Source organism: Lathamus discolor, chromosome 1 (genome assembly GCF_037157495.1).
Source record: "Lathamus discolor isolate bLatDis1 chromosome 1, bLatDis1.hap1, whole genome shotgun sequence".
Taxonomy (NCBI): Eukaryota; Metazoa; Chordata; class Aves; order Psittaciformes; family Psittacidae; genus Lathamus; species Lathamus discolor.
The window spans coordinates 23,951,544-23,976,487 of record NC_088884.1 but is presented as its reverse complement, the minus strand read 5'-3'; the positions used below and the strand labels follow the sequence as shown (position 1 = coordinate 23,976,487).

Here is a 24,944-nt window from a genome sequence, read left to right as displayed (position 1 = left end):
AAGTCAATAGGCATTGCTGAGACAGCAGAGCTTGTTAACCTGGGCATGACAACCCCACTGCTATTTGAAAGGTGACTGGAAAGCTATGTACTTTGGCAGGAAGGTTGAAGAGAATTTAGTGAGGTCATGTACAACCTCACCCAGATACCTGCCCCACAGCTGGGCTTAGTGAGACCTGGCACCTGAGGAAGGGGCAGAAATGAGTACGCCAGCTCCTCCCTCAGCCTCTGGAGTTCACAGTCTGGCATATTAATTTGAGCTGCTTTCCTCTGCCAAGAGTTGTCTGGATGGCTTTTCAAGTCCTGCAAGGTAGATTGGATTCAATTTTTCATCCTACTCATCATTAAGTGGGTAATGGGCAGTTTCAGGCTTGTAATGAAACTAGGTCAAACAGTAGCCTGCTTGTGTAAGCTCCAAATGTCTGGTTCACTAGAGTCTGTTATATCTTAAATGGCAATAGATGATATTTTGATGTACCTTGCAGAGCAGAAAAGGATAGATGTATATTATTCATGAATAGATTTTTCTTCTAAAACACGAAGGAATTAATTATGTCCCAAGCCCAGCATTTCACTCCTCAGGCCTTTGGGATGTGGTCAGAAATGCAATTGCAATGTCCAAAATTCAATTTATGTACTTTAAATCCTGGCAGCTGTCACTGCACTAGCTCTAATCTCAGAAAAGATACTTTGAAGTCCAGAATTTAAGTCTATGTGGGAATATAATGCAAAGTAGTATAAAATTTTATACAGCCCCCCTCCTCACTCATTCAGGGTTGCAGGTACTTTGTCTAGCTTGTGACACAATAGATAATACACCATGCAGCTCTCTTTAGTAAAGCTAATGCAAAGATCCCCAAACCAAAACAGTTCACAGTTCCCATTTTTGAAATTCTGAAGAGGTTATCCGTGACCACAGATAAAGATGAGCTCAGAACTTATGATTTGTAAAGTTTGTAACTGCACATCTTTGTACAAGCTTCATAACAAAGGAGACAGAGGAAGGAAGAAATGAATGCTAGACAGCAAAATATCAGATTGCAAGGCAGAGTCTCGGGGTTCTCCTGTGGTCACTCCTGCTGAGCCCACAGCAAGCCACTGAGCCAGGCCCTACTATTTGTCTTCATGCCTTTTGTTTCTTCTGAGCTTCTCTAGGGCAAAGCAGCCTTTTACTTTCTTCTTGTAAGAGTAGATGGTTTAATCAGGAGCTAGATTAAGAATTTTGATAATGGTACCTGGCTATGATAGATAACAGTATATTCAGTCAGTGGAAAAGTGTGGAAACTGTGTAAGGATTCACAGAGTGAAAACGAAGGCCTGGAAGAGTAACAGCAAAGGACACCAGGATATTTACAATTTTGCAGGGAATTTGAATGAGTTACATTCTCAGAAAGTGCTGACTCCCCATCTCCAGGGACCTAGAGTCCTTCTATGTAACCCACACTGTGAACCCAAACTTATGCTACTAAAAATGAAGACATTTTAACTTTCCTGGATTATATCCCCATCAGCCTTAGTCTTGCTCCAGTGCCATAAGTCTCACTTTCCCTTCTGCTCAGCCTCCCACCTTTAGTGTCTTCAGGGCTAGGGGCTAGCCTACATCTTGGGTTATTCCACAGCCTTGCAGAAAGAGCACCTTCTTAAAAATGGGACCTGTGGATTCAAAACTACCACCGGCCAAAACAAGTCAAAAGCATAAGTTTCAGTATTGTAAATGTTAGTCTATTCTGTTAGGCTATTGTGTGGAAGTCAGTGAGCATGTCTAATGGATCAGGCTTCTCCAAGGAGTTAGGGTAGATTTAGCTGCCTCGTGCCTTTTATCAGCTTGCCCTGGAGTATAGGTGCTTTATCCCCTTAGCCAATGCACCTTTAAGTAAGTGATATGCCAGTCCTGAGGAACTTTGTGCACTGAAACGGAGGAACAAATTGATTTCAAGTACCTCCAAGGCTTAGACAGGATTGGAGTGTCAGCAGTCTGAGAGCTGTGGACCTGGTACAGGGGACTTGGGGAGTGAGAATGAAGCCTAATCCAAGGGGCAGGCAGCTGGTCCCTTCACACTTCAAGTGAATGCCTGCACTAACTGCTCACATTCTTGCTTTCCTGTAAGGAAAAATCAATGTATTGTTTTGTTCTACCCTGACCCCACTTATTACTTGAGCTGAGTGAATAATTCACAGTACACATCTTCCCTGACAAACAGTGTTGCTTTTTCTCTTTTTCAATGTGAATCTATGAAACCATCTGCCTGTAGCTATGTATAGATTGCAGTTTCCTCATGTTTATCTGTCTACAAAAATGCAGCGATTTTTTTTGGTTTCCCCAATCTTATTATCTGTATGAATTGATAGTGACCTGATCTCTGAACTGTTTTCTGGTCACAGAAATTACCAGGGTGGTATATTTCAGCTACAGAGAGTTCACATGTGTTGCTATTTGCTACTGTTTCACCAATATTTTTTTGTTTTGATGGATGCTCCCATTTATGATGATCAGGTTTACACATTTCTAATCTGTTCAATATAGTGAGAGCTGGATGAAGATGTAAAAACAAGTGCAGCATAAAACAAAACTGAAAAAGGATGGTTATAGAATATGCAGTTTTCTGAGTAATTTCTGGGCTCAAAGCTGACATGGAAATTTGCAGTCAAATGTGTTCAAAACCTTGCAAATATTACTTTGTAATTAGATTTCTGTTATCCTCTATTGTAGTTATATTTTGTGACAAGCAAGCACAGCAGTGGCAGGGTACAGGCTGAAGAAACCATAGCAGTTATGAATATATTAAAAACCTCACAAGTATTTTTGGAGGGATTTAGGTGCTATTTGGGATGCATTTTGCAATAGTCATTCCAGCCTTTTTTATGCTTGATTAATCATTCTAATTTGTGAACTGGCTAAGGCAAGGGTTACTGCTCAGTGCAAGAATGTGAGTCATCTTGGTGGATCCAAGGCATGTCACTGTCTGCTGTAAAATTATATTTTTCTGTCTTTCTAGAAGTCTGTTGTCTAATTCAGCCCTACAGCTGGATCAACAAAACAGCACTGAGTGAATCATTCGCTGTCATCCCTGTAAGCAAGGTTCTTGCAGCAACTCTGAGTCAAGTCTAGAAATAATGCCAAATTTAAAGTGTGGCCCCATCTAAGCTATTTCTTTACAAGTGTATATTAGAGGTTTGAAGCTTTCTTAAAGATATATTTTTGTCCTCTGAAAACAAAGCTGGGAAAAAAGGAGAGAATTGATACTGCACTGAAACCACGTGAGCTTCAAACAAAAAGGCTGAGAGTAACACATATTACAAGCTTTTGCATCCTTAACATGCTGGACACCTCATGATATACTGACTGCCTTTAGTTCACTAACCTTAATGGCAGTTTAAAGCATTTGATATAGCAGGAGACAATAATCATTTTCCAGGATGGACCCTACCAATGTGGCAGCTTATGTGAAAAACTGTAGTGTTAAACGTGGCATCCTGGGCTTCACATTGAATCTTATTACATATTCAGGCTACTTAAGTGCACCGATCCCTGCCTATCAAGAGGTGGATCAAGGTGTTGAGAAGTGGCTGTTTAATTTCTCAGATTTACATTTGGCAGTGAAGTATGCAACCTGTCCTGATTTTCTACGTACTTCAGCTGAATGTACAGCTATTTTGTATTAAAGTTATAGCTCCTTTCTTATGAAACCTCTGAAAAATGAAAATTATTTTGATAAAAATTTCACTAATTGTTGTTTTCACTGAGATGCTTGAAAACATCTCCATATTTTTCTGTATTTCTTCATTATAATTTGGAACTTTGTTGGCTATAAATAGCTGTAAGTTATTGGATATTTTCTGATTAGCTAACCTAGCAAAATACGTTTTTTGGAAGTTTGGTAGAAATAGTTTTGATTTATATGCCTTTAGGATTATGTCAGGACACTGCAATCACCTCTGAACGGAGGAAGGGGAGGTAATGTACCTGCAGCCCTGTGGACTGCAGCAAAATTAGGGAGAGCAGCTTGTCATCTTCTACTAGCTGTCTGAGTGTATTTCTGATCCATTTTTGTGACAGTTATCATCTCATCATCCCCATACTGTAGTGCTGTACCTTTCTTCCTGTATAGGAAAAATGGCACAGGTTCCAAATAGTAATGCAGTCTAGACAGATTTACTGCATGACTTATTTTGAACAGCTGAGTTGTCTATATTCTTTGCTAATATTAAGGTACAATTTCAATAGTTAGGTTGGCGGGTTTCAGTACTTGTTTATTTTTCTCTTATGTCTGCCTATCAGGAATCTGGCTTGCAATGCACTCTCACTTCTGTATCTAGGACAGTGTGAAGATTTGCATAGACCTTTATTTTATGTTTCTGTTTTCTTTACTGCCTTATAGTAATGCCATGCCAGTTTAGACTCCTCTGTCCTCCTGTCAGTGTAACGTTGGACCAATGCAGTGGAAAGTCTGGCCCAAAGTATACAGATTCTAAGAATCAGTCATTTTTTCAGTGTTTGAGTCATTCTTGAATCATAACACCTTCATCTTATACAAGGTGTCTTGACTACAGAGATGACTCTGAGAATAGTAACTCATGTCACTGAGAGAGTTGTGGTTGTTTAGCCTGGAGAAGACTCCTGGGAGACCTTATTTCAGCCTTTCAGTTCTTAAAAGGAGCCTATAAGAAAGATGTGAAGACACTTTTAAGCAGAGCCTGTTGTGATAGGATGAGGAGGGGGTGGTTTTAAACTAAAGGAGGGAGATTCAGGCTGGGTATGAGGAAGAATTCTTTTACAAGTTGAATGAGGGTGCTGAAACACTGGAAAAAGTTACCCAGGGAGGTGGTGGATGTGCCATCCCTGGAGACATTTAGGTCCAGATGGGATGGGGCTCTGAGCAACCTGATCTAGTTGAAGATGTCCCTGCTCATTGTACGGAGGTTAGACTAGACAACCTGTCAGCAGAAGAACCTTGTAATTTTTCAGGATTTGTCAAACATAGCAATTCATGTGTACCTTTTTATTTTCACAGAAGGTTGAAAGCTGATATGTACACAGACTATGAAAAGACAGTCTAATTCTGTTGTAGTATCAAAGGCACATATCCAGCAAGCAAAACTAAATGATGACAGGCTTTCTTTTGTAATGATATATCTATACAGACCCTGAGGGACCCTTTGGAGAGGAAAACTGCTGCTGGTGAGAAATTTTTATCTGAAAAAAATGATGTCATTGCTTACAGACATAGATACCTAGTCATGGTTAAGAGTTCCTGTGAATTCAGGGACAGATTTTTCTCTATTTATTTATTAAGAGCAGGATTAACTAAATGGCTGGCATAACAGCTCGTCATGCACTGAGGCCAGCCCATTGACTGACATTCAGTACAAACAGTTCAGAGTGTACAACAAAAAAATTACTCTGATATTTCAGGAAATTTTGGGAGAAAACATGTTCAGAAAGAGAACTTTTGTACTTGGAAAGGTCGCACAGTAATGTAGGAGTGGAAAGCCCTCAAATGTCAGCTGAACCGTAGCTGTTTGCTAGAGGACTTTCCAACTCAAGGGACAGGAAGTCTCCTCCCCTGCAAGCTTCTAACAACCCAAGTATGTAAATGTAAGAAAATTACATTGAATTATTCTAACTGAAAGATAAAAAGTATAAAGGAGAATGTCTTCTAGACTTAGCCCACGATAGTCCATGTGTGAAAGATCAAATGGGGACAAAAACCTATACTAGGTATGTTTATAAGTGAATAAACTGCAGACCAGCACCTTGACGAATGCCCCTGCTAGAGTGAGCTGTGAGTAAATTCATTCTAATTTTGCAAAAACAGTTCCTTGAAGAATGAACATTATCTTTCTGTGAGGAGGTACCTGTAAATGTTGACAGGTAAAAGAACTGTTCTACATGTTGCTAGGGTGTCAAAAAACTGCATAAAATTTTCCCCTAACTTTCAGTAAGCAAAAGAAGTGATAAAACAGATGAAATAGATGCACCAAAGAGCTTTCCTTCAGGCTCCTGGTAGAACTAAAAAGGATGGCTTTAAAGAGCTTGTGTCAAGAGGTTCCCTCCCAATAATCGCCCCTATATGAATAGTGACTGTAAGTGAAATATAGTTAATTAGGTGAAAAAAAAATATATAATCGATAGCATGAACAAGGTTAGGTCAATGGTAGAAACTCCTAAAGAATGATCCTATAAGCCTCCTAATCTCTTCTTGAGAACTTGTCAATATGGACATCACAGTAAAGAAATTTTGACAATATAATCTTCAGGTGACATTAGGAAAGATATCCTTACCAAGTTTAATGGGATCATCGCTTTACAAGAGTAAGAAGTGATTAAAAGTCTGAGTTACTTGAACAGCATTTTTTCAAAATCTCAATTGCAATAAAAGGTATCTGACAAAACTACAAAGTGAGATTAGAGTTGTTTTGTGTGTCTAGATGAGACAATTATTTTCTACTTATGTTTTCACACTAAAATCACAAACAACTATGCTAAGTTTGATATTTCTAAACTTTGTTTTGAGTTTCAGTTGTTTTTTTTATTCACCTTATATTTTTATTCCTGCTTGCTTGAGCAAACTTTTAATACTTGTTTAGGCAAAATTTTAATACTAGTTTAATCAAGCTTTCATCCAGTTTAATCTTCTGTTTTCTGTAAATCTTATTGTCTCTATGTGGATGACATGCTGAGCCTGTTCTGCCTAGAGAAGAGAAGGCTTGAGGGCGATTAGTCAATGGATATAAGTATCTGAAGGAAATGTGTCAAGACGATGTGGAGAGACTCTTCCCAGCGGTTCCAGATGATAGGACAAGAGGCAGCGGACATAAAGTAAAACAGAGGAAGTTCCACCTGAACATGAGCAAAAACTTCTTTGTTGTGAGGCTGACTGAGCATTGGAATAGGCTGCCCAGAGAGGTTATGGAGTCTCCTTCCCTGGAGATACGACACAGTCTTGAATAATGTGCTCTAGGTAACCCTGCTTGAGCAGGGAGGTTGGACTAGATGACCTTTGGTTGTCCTCTCCAACCTCAACCATTCTGTGACTCTGATTCTACAACGTACTTGATGTACTTAAATATGATCATGAAATTAAAAAATGCAAATCGTATATACTTGTAATGTAGGGAGAAATGTTGAGGTTTAGCATAGCACTTCATGTTTGAATATCAGAGTGGCTGGGGCATTATTTAGCACACATTTCTAATGGACTTAAATTAGTTCATGTGTAATTTATGTGCTCATGTAGTTCCCTTGAAAGTGATACATCCAGAATGGGGAACTAAGGGACGACTGCATGAGACGGGAAACAAATAAATAGATATTAAGAAAGAAGCTCTTATACGCCCTTGACAGAAATAAACTGCCAAAATACTGCATTAGTCAGTGAGGAAGAAGAATAAAGCAAGATGGAAAACAAATTGTCTTGTGGCAGTTTTTTTTTCTCCCACATATTCTGATGACAATTCAAAGCCAACGACAGCTATAGTTCTACTTTATCTTATGTTGTGGGTAAAAAGACTTAAATACTTCACTTCTAAAACCTATACTCTAGTCTCAGCTTCTCGAGGTATTATAAACAGGGAATGAAGGAAGTTCTGTAAAGGGTGCTCAAGGTTTAAGGGCTATGAGGGTATTTCAAAGAAGGCAATAGGTATTTTCTCCCTCATGCAGAGGGAGCTTGTGGAATTGTATTACAGAAGTTAAAATATTTTCTTCACATAAAATGCAACTTAGAAGCATTGTTAAATACAGTTATAAAGTAAAAATATCTTTTTATCATTTACTTAGGCTTAGATCAGTTAAAAGATTGCATTTTTAAGGAGTTCTATCATAAGAAATCATATCCTCATTGAAATCTAAGACAGAAAGAAAAAGCCCAGTTGGACTACCAGAAGATCCAAAATTAATCTCTAAGAAAGCAAATAGTTCACCGAAGTCCAATCTGTACTTCGGTTTATTTTCAGCTTAGAGTTCAAAAGAAATAGCAGCTCTGTGGTTAAGCAATGATTGAAGAGGTTAGTAATAGATCAAAGTAAAGGATGGGAGAAAGATGGGTAAGCATCTGGAAGGGAAAACGGATAACATTTTCCTTGGTCTAGTCTGAGAAAAAATGAGAATGTGGGGGAAAAAAAGGGGGAGGAAAATAAGATCAAACTTCTCAGGAGAAATACTTTTACTCAGAATGAACAGTGAAAATTTCCAGAGAAAGACTTGAAAGGTGCTACCACCATACTTTAATCCTTCAAAATACTCGCTTTAACTAATTCCACTTTCTAAACCTGTTACATTGTTTCAAAATACCTGGCACAATTAAAATGCCCCAAAAGTCTAAAACTACAGACCACTTTTATTCTTTATACTCAGAGCCCTGCTGTGTTGCACTATATTACAAACATAATTTTTTTTCTTTTTTTTTTTTTTCCCCTGAGCTCTTTCCTATCAATATTAAAGGGTTCTTTTTTTTTATTAACCTTATAGTAGGTCTTTGTTTGCATAACATTCCTATCACTTAAGGGTATATATTTCCCTTTTTTATTAGCAGTTAAAAATATTTTTGCTCCCATATTCAATATTTTAAGTAAGAAGGCAGAATATTCCTTGTAATTTCATGAGAATAATGAGTAGATCTACAGTCATTAGCATTATTCACTATTAAACAATTTGTGCAAAGTAAATTTCTTAGGATAGTAAAGTTTAATTTCAATAAGCATCTAATTTCTATATGCATCCCAAATCTTTGCAAAACATATATGGGTTTGGGATAAGGGAATATGTATTTTTTTTACTAAACACCTCTGAAATAGTAAAGTCTTAGTCTAATTCCATCCTTTCTGTTTTATCTAGTGGATTTTCATTTACATCCCCAGTTTCTTCTGTTGATGGTGCTCCTGCCAGCACATGGTAATCATGTGCAACTTTCTTTGGAAGAAAGTTGTCATCTCTGCAGTGTTTGCTGGTAAGATGTTTTTCCATCTGTGATTTTACAGGTGGAAAATATTAAGTGCCTCAGACTATTATAGCTCAGAATCAGACTTAAAGACAACATTGCATGTTGTCCCAAAACATAAAGGCAATTATTGTGTATACCCTGTCAGTAGGATACAGGCTCTATACAAAGGCAAATCCTGTAGGTGGAATATGCTATAGAGAAGTAAGCATATGATCCAGAAGAATTTCTCTGGCCATTTAGTGGGGGTAATGGACAGGATGCCCACCACTTTTGTAGGAATACTGTACTTGGGCATTTTTAGGGAATGAAGTGATTTTTTATAGGATGAGATCTCTAATCACGGAGCCACTGAATAAAGTAAAGCTTTTCCTTTGGATCAGTTTAGAAAAATCCAAAACCACATAACTGCTGCATTCTGTGCAGAGCCCAGTTCTATGGTTATGACTTAGGTCTTGGGAGATAATCACTCAGTCTGAGCACATGCCCCCATGGTTGGCAGAATAGAGCAGTGGGTTCTGAAGGTCACAATTTTGGACTTAGGCAGAATTTAAGTACCAATTTGTGGGATTTGGAACCTTTCCCAAGATCAGAAGCTGTGGTATAGCAGAGAATGAAATCCAGTTGTCTGGTGTTGCAACCCATAAGCGCTGGGCTCTAGAAAAGACTTTGGATGTTTAATCACTGTCTTAATGCAGATTAAAAAAAAAAAAAAAAAGTTAACTGTTGGGGTTTTTTTTAGGTATTTAAGGATCTAGTCACCAAGTTTTTCTTTTTCTATACTGATAAGAGATGATATTCTGACTATAAATATTTTAAGCTATTGGAGAAACTGCTGTGAGGGGGAGGGTTACTACAGTCTATGACAGGCCTATCAATGGCCTTTAATGGTTATAATTTAAGATTACCTTGTGCAATTAAACAGATGAGGGTAAAGGAATTCAGAACAACAATTTCTTAAAGCCACATTTGTGGAAAAGCATGATGAGAGTAGCTACATTTTTCAGAATGTTATTCTCTGCTTCTTTGCTGGGATGACTAAAAACGAGAGTTTATTAAGTTCAGGAAGGTGGAAAAAAATTACACTGAATGCATATTTGCAAAAAAATTCTGCTCAGCAAAAGGAAAAGAGTTAGAGCAGGAGATCTCTCTGGTACTGTAAGTCTTCATTCAAGTCCATTGTTACTGCAAGACAAATAGAACTCCTGCTGTGCTTTGCTATCTAGCCATGACATTCATCATGATAAAAATGTGTATATTTAAAAATATTTGTGGGAAGGAAGACATGGCTTAAAAATACATGTAATTGTACATATGAAGGGCTGCAGTGACTCCCTTTGATTTGATTTCAGGTTCAGATTCACGTTTCTTGGTAAATCAACCTATATTTTAATTGAGTAAGAGAAAAGGCCCTTATATTGACTTCAAAAAAGGGAAAGCTGCATTGTTAGATTTTTAATAACAGGCAGTTATTCAGCAAGGCTTTTATACATGTGTGGATTGGAGCCATAGTACTGTAAACTCTTTTCTAGAATACCGTTTATTATCCATAAGGCTGCACAATCAAGCGGCTCATCAGTCTTTCTGAAGGAGAGAATGATTGCATCTTCAAGTCACATAGTGGAGACATTACATTTTGATTAAGAACAAACCCTCACTTTTCCCCCATTGAAGGATCTTCACATGTGAAAATGCTCAACTCACCTAAAAACATATTCCACAATGAAAGAAAATTTGAAATATCTGAATAATCAAGCAACAACAGATTTGAAGCATACCTGATACTGCATGAGAGAGTAAGACTACAGCTGTATTTAACAGAGTCTAGTTTAGCCACAGCTAGGGGAAGAAGAGATTATGTCTCCTTTTTCGTGTTGTTTCTGTATAACAGTTGGCCCTGTGATGAGCTGATATTTCTAAAAGAAATTCCTCATTCTGATAAGCGCTGGAAAAGATGTATCTAAGAGCTAATTGCCTGGAGTTTCAGTTTATCTGGAAAAAACAAGGGTTAACAAAATCTTCCCTGCCCTTCAAGTGCTAGAGAATTTTACACTTCTTTCATTTGTAAGAAGAGCCTGATTGAATTTACTTGTTTCACTTTTAAAACTTCCTGTCTTTTCATTCACAAATCACATGTTTGTCTTCTCCCGGAAAAGCTTTGCTTTTGTTTTTGTGACCTACATTTGTAGGACTCCTAATTAGCAGGCAGCACTGGGATCTGATGTCCCTCCGGAGCTCTGCTGCTTTGGGACCCTACGTTAAACAGAAAACATGTTGTGCAATCTCAGTGAAAGAAACTACCTACTACTGGTTGGCACCTTTCTGTGAACTGTGTAAAATGAAAATTCACCATAACTGCAGATTTTCCCATACATTGCATTCTTGTCCTATTCTGGCAGCTATTGAAGTTACCACAAGAAGGATCAAGCATAGGGGTGAGGTGAGGTATATTTTCATTGTCCTTAAAATAAAAAGGTACCAGCATTGTTTGTCAAAACATTCTTCCCTGCATTAGTGTTTGCAATCACTTCCTCAATGTCATTTTCTTTTCCAACAATCTTTCCTTAACCCCTGTAGATAAGCTGCTTATTATTATTACCTTTGTGTTCAAATTATCATTCTGGCTTATGAGAAAGTGGCACAACATCCTACTTAAATAGCATTAGACCACACAAGAACTAAGTCTTCTCTGTTCCAGTTGTCAAAGTAAATAGGAGTTGGGCTGGAGCTGAAATGCAGCATTTGACTCTGCTCTTTGTATCAAAAACATGTTGTGTACTGTGCTGAATTGATATGAACTGCTGTGTTCAACCACATCAAACAAACAGCTCCTCCCATCACAGGATCTCGTTACTTGCTCGATGACATTTTTAGACTCCTGCTATGCCCATCCTCAACAGTGCCATGCTCGTAGCTGGCCGGCCTAATGCTTTGTCCCGCTGAATAAGTAATGTCATTGCCTTTAGAACAAAGTTTCATTTTCTCAGGATTTGCCTTCTGCTTGGCTCCTTTCTGCTCAGAGACACACTCTGAGTTTGCTGTGCTGAAAGGCACTATTTTTCTCTTAGAAATTTCCTTTTGCCTAAGACTTTTCTAAATCTCACTGCATGCAACTTTTCTCAGAATTTATAGGAATTTTATAGTGTGGCCACTGTTCCTCAGAATCGGGCTAAACTGAAGTTAGCCAATATGCTCGAAAGCTGTTGACAGACACGGATGGCGACTGAGTGGCTTCGTTACCCTAGGTATTTAGGCTAGAAAGACTTGTACCTGGAAGTAATTACACTGTATCCCCCAGTAATGTCAGTACAATGTAACCCAGATACTTCAGACAGAAGACAGGTAGCGAGACACCTAACTTCTAAGTAACCTCCCGCCCAGAATGAGAGATGTCCAAGTCTTTCTCTGTTCCAAGATTAGCTAATAGGGCAGCACAAAATTTGTCCAGGTGGCAAGACCAGGTTGTTTCCAGAAACCATTTTCTGAGGGGTTTTTCTACTCTACCCGTACTCCGTCATCTGACACGAGTGGAAGGAATGTGCTGTGTATCAGGTGCCCAGCCTGCACACGTGCTGTTGGGCTTCCATCATCTGGGAGGCTGTAGGATTCATTACATATGTGCTTTAAATACAGAACCTTTTGCAACTTCCAGATCCACTCATTGTTAATATACAAAATTAATATCCTGTGTCAATCTGGTATCTCCTGATTCTCTGTGTAAATCTGGTATCTCCTGATTCTCTTGCATCCGAACAGTAAATCTGGAATACCAACAGGATGCAGGATATGTTGTACAAGGTCAGAAATAGAGCAGCTGCTGCGTGCAGCCCTATCCGAAGACTGTGTGGAGAGGGCTGTTTGCAGCCTGGATGTACATATGCAGTGACTCATCCAGTCAAAAAGGTTGCACAGTGGAGACTGCGGGGAATTGATCCTCATGCTGAGGAGCCTTTACAGTGCCAAAAGACACTTGGCCTAGATATCACTCCCAGGGGCAAAAGGAGGAATTGCTCCTCTTTTATTCAGTAGTCAGATGGTTTCAAGAGGGGGAGATGTAGTCCCAATTTATTTAAATGGATATTTAAGTGTCTTCAGCAACAGTGTAAAATTTCACTAGCAGAAAAGTCTGTTCTCTTAAGGAACAGATCAGTAGATTCCTGACTGAAGTCTCCACTTCTGTCCTTATTTCTAACTCTGGGGCTGCTGGCTATGATAGCATGATTAAACACATACTGGCTTCTCCTGCCTTTCATTCTGTAGTACATCAGATGTGCTCTTCCTCACACAGAAAATCATCCCCTGGCTGCTCAGAGCTTTCAGAGCTGAGATATTTTGGTGCCCACTTTCTGGCAGAAACACAGGGTGTGTTTATAAATCACAGTGGAGTTAAAGGTCTCCAAACGGACGTGCCTGCGTACTGCAGCGTGGTGCCAGGCAGAAATACGAAACTGAAGCCCAGATCAACAGCGTAGTGTTATGGTGGCACTGCGGTCATAGTAGTGCACCCTTCTAGAAGGAAAGGCTGACTGGCTCAGCCCCAGCGCTGCTAAAGCCACTGAACTGCTCTGGTCTCTTTAAGACACTCAGTCACCACCAGCTCAGGGCTTTTTGTGCCGAAGTGATTTACGTAGGCATGTGCTTATTTGCTGTTGTACAGTCATTTAGGGCCCTTGGACTTTACTGATGCTCCTCACAAGGCACTTTGCCAGTGCTAGAAAGATTTTTTTAGCAAATGCTGGCTGCTGAAAGAGAGCTCTTCTTTTGCTTGCTCTGTCAGCTCCTGTAGAGCATCTGTCCAATGCACATCTTGGGTGTAATTTTGTCTCTGTGTCTGCAGAGCATCTAAGTTCTCACTGTAGTCAGTGGAGATCTAGTCAGTGAAGTATGCAGAAATATTCAGCTGATGAGCTGTGAGTGTTTTAGGTGAACTGATTTTGCTCTCCATGTAGGATTTTTAATATGTCAGCCTACAACTTGACATATATCCTTGTGCAAATCCATTCTCTCAAAGTGACAGGTGTCAGAGGAGCAATCCAGGTCTGTGGTTACAAGAATTTCCACTGCACAGGAGTGACGCCTTGGTGTTAGATATTTACCCTGAAGTTGTCCTTTACCCTGAAATCACCTTTCATTCAACCCACACTACAGCAAGAACAAGCAATACTTATCCACGAAATCTAAAATAACACTTGCAAAGGTTTAGAAAACCTGATATGTGGCAGACATAAAATGATCCTTACTGAACTCTTTCCTTCTATGTGTCCAGCAGATGGATTATAGATGCTCCAATTACCAGATCCTATTTAAGGGTCTTTTGTACATGAATGTCAGCTTGTATTTTCCATCTTCTGCAAATTCACCTATAGATATAACTCAAAACCCCTCTTTTTGTCTCCTGCGAAATGTTATTTCTGATTTTTTATAGGAAACAAATGTAAGCCTTTTCTGTTTAGTGACAATTACCACCTCTTTAGAAATCATAAAGTCTCAGTGGAAAGCCTAACATCCCAGTACCCTCTTCCATATCAGCCAGGGGCTTTGAAGCTCTTTACGTCCTTCTTCACTTCCCCTCCTCCTTCAAGAACATTAAACAATTCTCGTGAGGCTTTTCCAAACCCTGAATGTTATTTTGACAACCACACAGAATCTAATGCATAAATGGAGTTCTTGGCATGAATTCTGTTAGTGATTCTTGACTGAGATTAGAGAGAACAGGAAACAGCCACTCGGGAATAACAGAGTTGGCACGGCTCAACATCCACCTTATGCTCCACAGAGACCAGGGCAGCTTCTTAGGTGCTCACTGCAGACCCTAAGCCCTGAAGGCCTTTAAGTGCCTCCCTGAGGAGGTAGCTGTGCTCACTGCCTGCCATTTCAACGCTGGGACTGGATGCCCAAGTGCATTCAACAAGTTCTGCTCTTTTGCATTAGAATCAATTATGCTGGGGGAGAGTAAGCGCGGGTACTGCTGAAATGCACGGCTCACACATGTTAGTTCACAGTAAAGCTAATGTTTCTTTCCTTCCATCTTTTTTATGTCATAGTGCACACAAATGATTACTATGCGGTAAAAAAATATGCACCCTTTTAAACTCTGAAAATAAAGTTGCTGTCTTCCTGTCATCAGGACATTAACAGACACATATATTTGCACACTTGAATGCAATTCTAACTGCAATAATAAGTGGGCAAGTGAAGCAAATTGTTTCAGACTCCAAAACTCAGCAATTTTCAGCTGAGCTGTAGCTTGCAGCTTGATTTCTCCTGTTCCACAAAAGCTCCTGAGTCAGGAGCTAGTTTCTGTTTGCAATTGGACTCAAACAGTCCCTTTCGTAAATGTTGGGAAACAATCAAATTCAGTAAATGTTCCTTCTGTCCCCTGATTCAACTCACAGCATCTCCTGGGCAGTGAATGGCAAATCTTCTACAACAATGGCTCAAAAATCAGAGAAAAATATCCCTATTTTCTTTGTTCCTGTTTAAATAAAAAACACTTTTAATGTATTTGGAAACAATTTTATTTACCACTTGCTGGTAGAAATCTTGTTGATAGCCTTTACTAAAGAGATTTTCCATTAACCTAGCCACATGGAGAGCTTAACTAGAGGATAAGAAGTAGTATATGTTAAGACAGATATTAGTATTGGGAAACCTACAATAGCTACTGAAACATACATGTTAATAAACATATCCAGTGGTTTTCCCTGTGTTTTGTTTGTTAGGTTTTGTGGGTTTTTTTTAAGTGATAGAATTCTGTGTTGTTGAGAAAACCTGAAATTAAAACCTGCAGTTGCTTCATACATACAGCTGTGATAAAGTGCGCAGTAAAACTATCCTGGCAGCAATACCAAGTGTATTGTTTTTTAGGTAGATACTTAGTAAAGAATCTGGGTCCAGCTTGAGGTTAGAAAAAGCAGCCTTTAAGTGCTTTATCTAACAGTTTCATTTTACAGTTGTGTGACTTAAAATACAGAGAAATGGATCTCTGGCTTGAATGCTGTATTTTGGTCTTATATATATTATATCTATGTTTGTAGATAATTTTACCATCAAGATTCTTCATCAGCCTTTAAAACATAAAGCATATTATAGATTTCTTACACTGAAATTTCATGTTGAAGGAATATTAATTTTTCCTCACACGTTATGATGAATGACGGCTGCTTTTGGTAAGAGGAATATATCTGCACTGTTGTGAAGTCTCTCACTTTCACTATGGATCTCACATTTGAATAGCAAAAGATATATCTTCCAGAGCCATTTTTCTTCACAAAGTTTCCTAATTTCTTTGTTTTTTTAAACTAAATTTCTACCCATCCTAGTTTCGGCAAAGACTTTTTCAAAGATATTTTTAATGACCCATTCTAAGTTAAGTGAAGTTTCTGCAAGACAGAGGGTGTGGAAGGTATTGATTGGGAGTGTGCAAGGGGCAGGAAGGAAGAAACAAGCACAGAGTTATCAGGTTTGCTGTCTTACCTTCTTAGATCCAGCTAATATGGTCTTCACACCTGTGAGATCCACGCTTGACAGATTATGGGGATGTGTATTTTCATGTTCTGCTTTGCTTAGTCCACATAAAAACTTCTGCATGTTTAGTAAAGCAGGCTCATAAAACTGAGTGTTTTACATTCCAGGTCAGCTCATCTTTCATCCAAAGTGGATATTTTCACACTACTAGATTTTAATGAGTGAATTAAAAATAATGTTTAGGTGGGTTTGGTTTATTCAGGTTCTAATACTGAATGTATTGATTTTGAAATACAAATTGAATTGCCTTCTCTTTTATCTTATCATGTAAGGAAGCCTACCTATGTTTTGTCTTTGAGTTGACTATTGTTAATAGTATATAATTGCTATTTAGACTGTGTAGTCCAACTGTAAAGAAAACCAAAACCCCATAGATTTGGCCTTTTCTTCTTCTTGAATACTTGTCTTACAAGAAGCCTGACACTGACACTAACACTCCACTGTGTATGAAGCTAAGCCGGCCAGCATCCTGCCATTTAGCAGATCTGGGCTGCCAGACTAATGAAATGCATCTACAGACCACCATCAAACCACTATTGGAGGGTATCTATTGTGTGACCTGGAACAGATCCTGGTGATGGGGCATGTGTCTTGCCACTCTGACAGCAGACCCCTTAGCTGCAGTGTGAATCCCTCCTGTGGTCCCTGCTATAGGAGCCAGGATGAAGCAGATTTATGATGACACCCATGTTGATGATGTGTGATGTCTTCTAAACATGGTGAGGCAGAGGCTGAGGCATCAAGTCCTGGAATACCTATATGAAAGGGTTATGTGACCTACCATGGCCAAAAGACTAGTCTCTAGCATATAAGGTTTTCCAGGGTTAAAGCTGTGATGAAATATATCCCCTACAAAGAAGTTTTGACAAAATGGGTGAAGCACGGTTTTCAAGCTGTCATATTAATTCTTCTCTTCTATAAACAGGTTTTATTGTTTACTTTTGAGTATGGGACCGGATGCTCATCTGATAGATGATCTGGTCTGATTGACACCAGCTGTGAGTTTGATCTGTAGCTTGTTTTGGAGCTGCACTGAAAAAGTCAGTTGAGTTTTGGTCTCCTTATCCCCTTATGTGCAGTCTTTGTTTCTACAGTGTTTTGTAAGAGAATAAGAACATTTCACTACCTCACAAAGAAAGCTTTGATTGGGGCTTGGCTAATAGAGTCCAAAATTACTGTGCTCAGCAATGAAGCTTTGTTCTCTAAATCTTTTACTTTTTCAGATGGAAGAAAGTTAAATATAACCTGTATGGGGCTATTCTGAAGAAATGCATGCCAACATTTGATGAACTTCATTTTTTTCTTGGTCTTCTATGGAACATGATTTGCAAAATTACTCTCTCTGAAACTCTATGCCCAGTCTCTTGGCTAATTTCAACCCAGTTTGACAGGAGAAAAACACTTACAGACAACCACCTTCTTATAAGTTTTCTTCAAATAGATCCTTGCATTAAAGAAATGGGTCCTGAAAGTGTTTGAATGAGCATAAGATCTTAGAATAGTTCGATCTGGACCAAAGATTATGAAGTCTAATACCCTGCTCAGAGCAGGTGTAACCAAATCAACTTGTCTGTTGAGCTTTGAACACATCCAAAAATATAGATGCCATAATGTCCCTGCATGTTCAGTTTTAGACCATCCCAATGCTTAAAAGAAATAAATATTAACATCCAGTTGAAATTTAAAGTGTTCCAACCTGTCCTTTGCCCTTGTCCCGTTGCTGTGCATCTCTGAGAAAAATCTTGTCTGTCTTCTCTGTATTATCTAACCAAATAGTTATAAAAATCATAGAATCATAGAATAACTTAGGTTGGAAAAGGCATTTAAGGTCTTCAAGTGCAACTATTAACCTGGCACTGCCAAGTCCACTACTAATCCATGTCCCTGTGTGTCACAGAGAATCAGAGAATAGTTAGGGTTGGAAAGGATCTTAAGATCATCTAGTTCCAACCCCCCTGCCATGGGCAGGGACACCTCACACTAAACCATCTCACCCAAGGCTCTGCCCAACCTGGCCTTGAACACTGCAAGGAATGGAACATTCACAGCTTCCCTGGACAACCCATTCCAGTGCCTCACCACCCTAACAGGAAAGAATTTCCTCCTTAGATCCAACCTAAACTTCCCCTGTTTAAGTTTTAACCCATTACCGCTTGTCCTGTCACTACAGTCCCTGATGAAGAGTCCCTCCCCAGCATCCTTTTAGCCCTGCTTCAGACACTGGAAGGCTGCTATGAGGTCCCCACGCAGCCTTCTCTTCTCCAGGCTGAACAGCCCCAACTTCCTCAGCCTGTCTGCATATGGGAGGTGCTCCAGTCCCTGATCATCCTCGTGGCCCTCCTCTGGACTTGTTCCAACAGTTCCATGTCCTTTTTTATGTTGAGGACACCAGAACTGCACACAATACTCCAAGTGAGGTCTCATGAGAGCAGAGTGGAGGAGCAGGATCATCTCCTTCAACCTGGAATGAATTGTTTCCGGTTGTTCTTATACAGATATTTTGGGTTAGTGTTTTTGACCCACATGCAGTAAATCTGATGTGTGTATTGAGAGAAAGCATGTCAGCTCATCCTTTTTTAAGATGAAACGTCCAAAGTATTTTGAGTGCTTTCGTAAGAAAGGATTTCCACTCTTTTTGTCATAAGGGTCACTTTTCAATATGTCTTTCACTTTGAATTTTTCTTTTCTGACTGGTGAGATTTTTATGCAGTACTCTTCAAGATGGACAAATCCTGGTAACAACAACAGTTTCTCTGAGCTGTGCTGAAAATGCTACAGCTCACGGATCCTGATGTCATTTGTTTTTCAACTGCTCATCACTAGCAGCTCCCAGTAATTCTCTGATCAACTAATAATCACAAGTGTAATTTTTTTAACATTTTTTCTTAAGTTTTGAACTCTTGTATCAGGCAGAAATTCCAGGTAGTAGTGGCAAGAGTCCAAATTCAACCTGCCACACAACACACTAAACTGATGACATTCATTGTTTCAAATTACCCTCCATAACACCTGCCAGCAGGGTGAACTCAGGAGACCAACTGTCCTATCTGTCTTAGGTGGTTCAGCTAAGTACCTAAAATTAGGTGGGATGAATCTATGCTTAATAGTACAATCTTCTTATATAAAAATAATGAATTTTGCATTTTTAATTATCACCACAATAGGTTTTTACAAAAAAATGAACTTACATCAAATCTTTTTGATATTTAAATACAGGTTTTCAATAGTCAAGCCATTTATTTTAAGCATTTTCATGACTGATAAAAAATAAATGTTTACTCGAGCCATTTGAAAGATGGAGGCAAAAAGAAATTTGATATAAATTCTTTATAATAGGAGAAACTTTTTAATCTTATTTCAGTTTATAATTTCATTCACTGCACTCCCACATTAGTTTCTCAGTGGGACTGAAGATCTTTGTGACTGTTCTTTTTCTCTTCTTGTTGTATTTTTCTCTGCATACCTTTTTTCTTACCGCAATAGCTGAAAGTAAGCAAATTATTAATACGTTTTGAGGTCTTTCTAACGTTACCAGATTTTAAACTTCTTTGCTAAATCTCACCAACATGCACTTAGTTAATTTCACTGGAAACTTCTTCCATTATTTTATAATATGGGAAAAATATTTTCTTAATTCTTAGCAATATTTTATGTTAATGAGTGTCTAATAAAAAATGACATTTGGATACCTCTGAACTTCTTATAGGCTGATGCTGTTGATAAAGACTGTGGACAAGGGTCCTATTTTCTGTCAGAGAAGTTGGACAGTGTTTTTTTTTTTAAAAACCAAGTGAATTCTTACCAAGCAAGAGGGATTTGTATTGCTCTGTATAATGGAGTATTCATTTCATTTGTATTAGGATTGTAAATATGAGTTGGTTACCATCCCTCAAGGGAGCGTATCAGCATATTCAATATAATACTGACTTAAACAACTGTTTTTCAGGAGGGAAAAGAAAAAACCTAAGGTACTTGGAAAAAAAGGTGCTCTTTTCACAGTCCCTATGCCCTCCACACTCTCTTTTCATGTCAAAACCAGATGCAGTGTTACAGATGAAAAAGATGTGCATGATTTTGTATAAATGTGCCGGAGTCTTTGTAGGGAATCTTAGCCTGGTTGAAGCCAAGGGTATTGCCAGGCTGCAGCAGGTCATCTTTCAATATCAGTCTGCTGCTTCCCTCTTTACCAACATGATGACTAACACAAGGAAAGAGATGAGGGTAAAAAGGTTTATTTGAAGGACTTTTCCAAATATTTCCAGGCACATGGGAGGGAATGGTGAGAAGCCGTCTTTTTAAGAGAAAAGGCCTGAAGGGAAACTGGGACCTACATAAGAAAGTCTGTAGAATACCTTTGGAGTTGCATATGTACTTTCAAAAGCAAAAAAGCAATTTAGGGAAAAGAGCTCTGAATGTCGCTGGTCCCTAATAAAGACAGCTTCTGCTTCAGATTTTAAAAATATTGTCATACTCGACACCATTCAATAACTCTAATTTGGCCATTAAATTCCAGTCACCTTTGCCCTTTCCTAATGATTGTGACAAAATGCTGTCTGCAATCAGCAAGACTCAATCGTTGTGGGAATAATTTGAATAAATAATCAAGTCTGCAGCTCATCCATCACCTTGACTGATTTCTCTATTCCCTGTTCACCTCCTCATGACATTAGGCAGGTCACTCGATATAAAATATGCTAACAGTGAACTGAAATAGCCCAAGTCTGCTGAAATATGCTGACTGAACCTATTGTCTTAAAATAGCTATTCATCCTTGCATGGCAAGCACATACATTTTCTGTAGGCTTCTTTTCCTTGCCACCTTTATTTCAAGTAGGATGATATTTGTCCCCTTTACACTCATAGGACTTGTACTTACAAGCCCATCTGTCTCATGTGAACACAGGAATTGCCTGTTCAATTTCTTGGATAGTTACTAAAAGATAAGAAGAAAGGAAGAGTGAGCAGGAAGAAAGGCAATGGTAAGGAAATCAAAGGACTGAAGAAAACAAGTAAAGGAATGTGGGGTGGGAAATTAAACTGATGAAAAATAATATGCAAAAATTTATCTTCTGTTTTAATGAAATAAGTGTAAATATTTTTAATAGGGTTAAATAGGCCTAAAATTGAGTTATACCAAGGGTACCTCCAGATGGGATCATCTGAGTATTTCCAGGGCTATTTGGGAACTTAGTGACAGACTGCTATCCACCTGCCTCTCGGCCAGACTTGCTACCCCGGCTGTGTACTGGGCATCAGCCAGTACACACCAGCTTCCCTGCAGCCAGCTGCTGCAGAACTCAGCCTGGTACACAGCACAAAACTAAACTGGAGTTGGTTTAAAGCAGCATGCTGGGCTGCGAATGATTGTACTGAGGTCTGGGCATATGCTCATTTCCACCAGCTGTGTTGTGTATGGCAAAAGGCTCTTCTGGCAGTGAGGCAGGATATCAGCTGGGAATAGCAATCTCCAAAACAGTCAAGAGCTCACCTGGAGGCTCCTTAGGACTACTGTCTCTACAAGTAAAGTGATCTGAATATCGCCCTAGGAGAATGACATATAAACATAGTTTGGTTTTTGATTACTTTTTTTCACTTCCTTACTTAGACCATTCTCCTGCTTCTTCCTCTTTTCATGGGCTGCATTTTCCCATGCTAGTATGTTTGTGTGTATTTATGTTTCTTACATGCCTATGAAAGAAATAGAGACAGAGTCATGTTGGGCTAGCATTTAATAAAGCTCAGCATCAAGTCACTTTAGACTATGGGCCTTTTCTGTTAGCTTCTGTAAGGAAGCCTACATAATTAATGGTCAGATCTACCCCACCATGTAATCAGGAATGATTCTTGGTCTGCACAGGTACTGGAACTTATCAGTGATCACCTGTGAAATACCTTACCTGTTCTCGATAAGCAGTCCTGATTCCAGAATTTAGGGTTTAAAGTACAAAACCAGACTTGTTTGGGGAGGTACAGACAGTGATTTCTCTTCTTGGTGCAACTCAAACCAACTTTTTCTCTAATAGGACAGACCAGAACTGATCTTACTTATTGACTTCTGCCTTTCCTGTCTGGGTTGGTAAGCTCTGTTGTGACAATTGTATTATAAACCAAATACATTCAATGCAGTAATTTCAAAATAAGCCCACCAAAGGAGGAGTACTTGGAAAACCTTCTTCAGCACTCATTTTTGTTATCAGCACAGACTCATTTATGCCATTAAAGATAATACTCATGAAGCTACATCTTCAATCATGGAGAGTAGTTACCCACTTCTGTCTCAGCAGGTGTTTGTCTGGCTGCTCATTTCTGTCCTCTTGCTACCACGTGCACTTCAAAGATACAACCAGAATACAGGACATTAAATATTTTCCAGCTAAAAAAATAGTGTGTCCCCCCACTTCTTTCTTTTCTAGGACACTTTCAGCCAAGCCATATCCAATACATCCTGCTGCTGCACAATCATCTGCATGTAAACGAGGAACGAATGGGGAAGATTTCTTAAAACAGCTGAAGAAGTACCATCTTTAAAGTAATAACATCGACTGAGAAGTGGGATGAGCTCCCCCAGCAATGGCAGTATTGTTACCAGGATACACCACAGACAGCTAAGCTGCTTTGTGTATGTCTAAGTTACATTGCAGTATAGGCATGCACAATGTATGAAGTTGTTTGTTAGGTCAACAAAGAAAGAATATATTCTACTTTTGAATTATTTGACTTTTATTATGTTGGATAACAAATCTGAACAAACTTTCACTATATGAAAAAGATGCATATACATAAAATAGTAAAATTATTCAATAATTTTATACAAATGGAATTCAATATAATGTGATTTAAAGTAAACATGCTTTTAATCTTCAAAGTTTCCATCTCCAGGTATTCCATGATGAATTGTAATAAAACTAATTAAAAAAAATAGAAGAAAAAAGCCTATTTCTTTTGAGAAGGTGTGTTCATAAAAGCAAAATTATAAGCTAGTGAGGTATGATATACATCTTGAAACAACTGATATCTTAATAAAAATGACATACACTTTCGTTTGACAAGCGTTTTATTGCATGTCTCAGAGCTATTAAATAATTCCCAGTTTAATTTTCGTTGTGTCCTAAACAGTCAATAGTAAAGATTGTATTCCCTTGGTCTCTTATATTTTCATCTATATTCATAAAGAAAACTTCCAGGTTTTCTGTTGGTTTCTTTTTCATCTTGTATGCAGAACCCAGTAACATTTTACCCTGAGATGCAGTTCTTAAGTTATATGATGACAAACTTTCAAGCAATTAGATATATGTCCTGCATCTTTCACCCTCTCTTCTAGGCCACATAACTGGAATGCATGAGAATAAGTAAACTCATCATGTGCAGTTAAGAGCCCATTTTTTAATCTCTTTCCAATTTCCTGTAATGTGTGGTGAGCTCCTTAGGCTAATTCTGGGTCTTATCATCATCATCCAGAATTGTGTGGTTTCCCTTTGAAGGTACCAAACCACAAAGATTTATCTTAGAGCAGTTGGGTTAGTCAGATAGTGTACTGGAGTATCAAGGGGTCTTCCCTGTCACAGCAAAACATAAACACCTGGGAGACCTGCAGAGGCTATAAGCCTTGTCACTAACACCACTTGACATTGTGCTTCTTCTGAGGCACTCCATTGCTACATGGTAGGGGAATACTCCTTATAGCTGATACTTTAATATTTTGTGAGTTTTGTGGCAGATAACAGACAATCTTGCTGATGTGTCCCTCGTGCACCTTTCCTCTGGTCAGTGTGTCAGGACTGCTTTGAACTCAGGAGTCCCCAGCTGTGAATCTGTGTGCCACCCTGCTGCGTTTCTGGACCCTGATCAGATGGAGGCAAGAAATAGAAACTCAGCTGCTCACTACATGGTCATCCCAGGCATGTGCAAAAGCATTTGGAGAACTTTCAGGTCAAATTTGAATGCCTCTTATTAGGGTAAGTGACTGAGCAAAGTCTTTCTAGACTACAGTGCTGAACAGGGACCTCGCTTCTGTTCTGGCAATATTTTTCAGCATATTAAAGCATAAATGTATGTGACTAAACAGAAATGAAAGAAGTCTGCAAATGCTCAATCTGATTTGTTCATAAGACTGTTTCTCCTGATTCCAGCAGAGATAAAATTAGATTTCAAATAAGTAATTAAATAGCATGAACCTTGGAAGCAACCTTTGTCTGCAGTGAATTATAAACAGTAGTATAATGCACATGGAAAGAAACTGACCCTTTTTTATTTAATCTTAATATAACTCTGTAACACTTGACCACTTTTCTCTAGCGTGACATGGTTAAACATTTATCAGATTGTGGTTCCATAGTTATTTATTACTAGATTTATGTATCACTTCCTAGTATAAAACCAGTCTAAAATAAGGCCAGCATATGCCAGCCTTGCAGTTAGATCAGGCAAAATATGTAATATGCCATTTATAGAAAAGAGTAGAGAACACCTGATGCAGGAC

The 24,944-nt window shown here is 38.7% G+C and overlaps 1 long non-coding RNA gene across 2 annotated transcripts; it reads left to right on the top strand.

The window, feature by feature from the left end:
• The first annotated feature begins 114 nt into the window (after nucleotides 1-114).
• Nucleotides 115-23,514, top strand: LOC136007083 (uncharacterized). Of its 2 annotated transcripts, XR_010609462.1 has the most exons (3): nucleotides 115-309; nucleotides 8,836-8,947; nucleotides 22,879-23,514. It is a non-coding gene; the product is annotated as an uncharacterized LOC136007083 (long non-coding RNA). The 2 variants fall into 2 exon arrangements; XR_010609461.1 differs by lacking the exon at nucleotides 8,836-8,947.
• The last annotated feature ends 1,430 nt before the right edge of the window (nucleotides 23,515-24,944 follow it).